Source organism: Apium graveolens, chromosome 3 (assembly GCF_009905375.1).
Source record: "Apium graveolens cultivar Ventura chromosome 3, ASM990537v1, whole genome shotgun sequence".
Taxonomy (NCBI): domain Eukaryota; kingdom Viridiplantae; phylum Streptophyta; class Magnoliopsida; order Apiales; family Apiaceae; genus Apium; species Apium graveolens.
Genome location: NC_133649.1, coordinates 42497639 through 42501116, shown reverse-complemented (window position 1 = coordinate 42501116; position 3478 = coordinate 42497639). Strand labels below are relative to the sequence as shown.

Here is a 3478-nt window from a genome sequence, read left to right as displayed (position 1 = left end):
TGAATTTGGGGGCTTGCGACCTTTCCAGACCTCAAGGTGATGGCGTTCACCTGTTATTTAACTTCCATCTTGCCTGGATTGGCTTCTGTATCACTAGGGAGTGTACCAGGTTGTCGATTCAATACAGCATTAGAAATTTGCCCAATTTGATTCTCCAGAGTCTTGATAGACTCAGCATGACTTTTGCATATAAGAGCTTGGTTTTTGCACATAAGCCTCAACTCCTCCAATTCAGATTTTTCATTAGCAGATTGACCGACACTTCCATGCGGGTAGTGTTGAAGTTTGAGTTGTTTTATTGGTGCATACTGTTGCTGAAAACCAGGAGGATTGAATTGATTGGATCCAAACTGTTGATAAGGTTGTTTTACCGCATTCTGATTGTTTCTCCAACTAAAGTTAGGATGATTCCATTTGTCAATATGATAAGTGTTTGGAACTGTTTGCTGCGATCTCTAAAAGTTGCTCAGAAACTGAGCTGATTCACTAGATATAGCGCATTGCTCAATCGCATGCGAACCTGCACACAACTCACAAACACTGGTTATCTGATTAACACCATAGTTAGCCAGAGAATCGATCTACATAGACAACGCCTTTAGTTGAGTAGTGATAGCTGTAGCTTTAGTTGAGCAGTGATAGCTGTAGCTGTATCCACTTCAAGAATTCCTGTTACCTTGCTCTATGGCAATCTCTGGGTTGGATACTGATATTCATTAGCAGTCATCAGTTCAATTAGCTCATAAGCTTCCTTATAGCTCTTTGCCCATAATGCTCCACCTGATACTGCATCGAGCATGGGTCTGAACTGTGCTCCCAAACCATTATAAAAATAATTAATGATCATCCAATAAGGAATTCCATGATGAGGACACTTCCTAAGCATCTACTTGTAGCTCTCCCAAGCTTCATATAAAGATTCTCCTGATTGCTGCGCAAATTGAGTAAGAGGATTCCTGATTGCAGCTATCTTTGTCATATGGAAGAATTTAGTGAGAAATTTTTGAGCAAGATCTTCCCAAGTAGTAATCGAACCAGCTGGTAGAGAGTGTAACCAGCTGTTAGCCTTGTCCCCCAGGGAGAATGGGAATAGTCTCAACTTCACAGCATCTTCAGAAACACCGTTGAACTTGAAGGTGTCGCAGATCTCAATGAAATCCCTAATGTGCATATTGGGATCTTCCGTTGGAGAACCCCCAAACTGGATTGAAACCTGTACCCATTGAATTAGGCCAGGCTTGATCTCAAAGGTATTAGCTACAATAGCTGGCCTAACAATGCTAGATTGAATGTCATTGATCTTGGGTTGAGAAAAATCCATTAACGCTTTTGTTGGTGCTGTTGGATCTCCCATTGTAAAGAGTACTTGAAACAAAAACAAGTAAACCGTGAAAGTAAAAGAATCCGAGTCAGCGAACTTTAGCGACCACTGATGACAAGCACATAAACTAAAAATTAACATCGAGTCCCCGACAGCGGCACCAAAAAACTTGTTAGGTCGTTAACACGCGCTAACAATACACGCAAGTATACGCGTTCGCAAGTAGTATAAGATTTAGATCAAATTCATTCCCATGGAGACTCTTTGGTTAATTTAAAAATGTGCACCTATGCAACAATGATATGGTTATTATCCAATGCTAAGACAAATAACAAGTTGAGATTGTTTATAACTAAGAATTAAACTAACAATTCTAAGTAAGAGAACAAGAATGGTTGAATTAATATATATGACAAACATGGGATTCTAACTTCATTACTATTTCATTCAAAGTCATTGTTTTTAACCTTAGCATGTGATGGTGATGACACTAATCAGATTACACGAAACTAGTAAACGCCAACTTTCGTTGTACGAATACCCTACTACCAAGCATCCACAAAAGAGATAGAAATTGAATAGACACCAATTATGCTTAGTCCTTATATGTCTATTAGAAATGAAAACATAACGGTTGAATGCGCAAGTTATCTAACGTGATTACATAGGGCAAGTACGATGGTTAAAATTACCTAGGAATCATGCATACCAATTACATGAACCTATGCTAGCATGGCAAGTTCTAAATCTCTATATTGACTTTCGCTTTAATAGAGATTAATACGCTATCTTATATGTTAGCTACGCACATAAGACGAATAAGCACAACCAATACTAGGATATCAATCAATCACCGCACACCAAGATATTGAAACAAATTAACTATAGAAATCCATAAGTAAATCCGTTAGAACCCTACGATAACGATTATCCCATAATCAGACTCATCATCAACGTGAGTTCTAATGAAAGTATGATAATAAACAATATAAGAGTACAAGGGTTCAAAGAAAAATCGAAAACGAGCATCCAAGTATCAACTATATTATAGAAAATAAAAGTCTTCTTCTCCGTAGCCTTCTCGTGCTCTCTAGGTCTTCTTATTGCTCTCACATGCCTCCTTATTGTTAGAAATGTCTTTTTATTGATATATATATAGGCTCCAGGATGACCAGGACTCTCAAAATCTTCAATTTCGACTAAAATCAGGATTCTGGGGTAAAAACAGGGCACAGGCGCGCTGTTTTCGGGTGCGGCCGCGCTGGAATAGTGTTTTCAGCGGCGCGGGCGCGCTGGTTCTGGAGCGGCCGCGCCGACCTTTTGGAAAAATTCTGACATTTCTTATTTTGGTCATATCTTGAGTTATGCTAGTCAGAATTAGGCGATTCAACTGCCCACGCGAAGATAACGAGATTCTCTACAACTTGAGATTGGCCTAGGCATACAATTCTGATCTATTTTCAGCATATTTCTTTAAAAAGCTTCTTTCTTCATTTAACTGATACCTGAAATGCACAAACACAAAAACACATCAAAAATACCAAAAACTTGAGTCCAAAATACCAACTTAAGCCTGAAATGAAGCGTTCCAAGTAGATAGACAATCCACTTATCAGTTGCCCATAAAGAATTTCCACCCAAGAAGAGATAGACGGACATCTGAGTCTAACCTCTTGTAAAAGCATAAAAAGATTATTTTTTGACCAATGAGCTTCAACAAATCGACCAACCGCATGCAAAATAGCCTTAACACCTCCAGAAGTACCAATCCCAAATTGAAAATCTCCTAAGTAAGCAGCCATCTCTTTACCCACCTTTTACATCGCCACTTTGGAAATTAGACGCCTCCATATAGTTTCTACATCAATAGGTCTCACTTCACCTTCAGGCTTAAGAAGTAGAATCAACGGAGCACTTACACCGAACTCCGCAATAGAAGTTGGGTGATTATCTTGTAGCCATAAATTAACAACTAATATAAGTATTACAAGAAACTCTTTAGCCAAAGTGGAGTCATCACCATGACATGCGTCTAGTAGATGTTGAGCCTTCAATCCATCTCGCCCACATGAAGTCCCTTTTGGAAAGGATTTGATGCAACGATGAATAGCTTCAACATTTTCCAATAAAAGAATTTCATCATAAAAGAAACTATGC

At 38.8% G+C, this 3478-nt stretch overlaps 1 non-coding gene across 1 annotated transcript; it reads left to right on the top strand.

Moving 5' to 3' along the window:
• Nucleotides 1-857: 857 nt before the first annotated feature.
• LOC141715268 (small nucleolar RNA R71) lies at nucleotides 858-964 on the top strand. Its single transcript, XR_012572035.1, has one exon. It is a non-coding gene; the product is annotated as a small nucleolar RNA R71 (small nucleolar RNA).
• The last annotated feature ends 2514 nt before the right edge of the window (nucleotides 965-3478 follow it).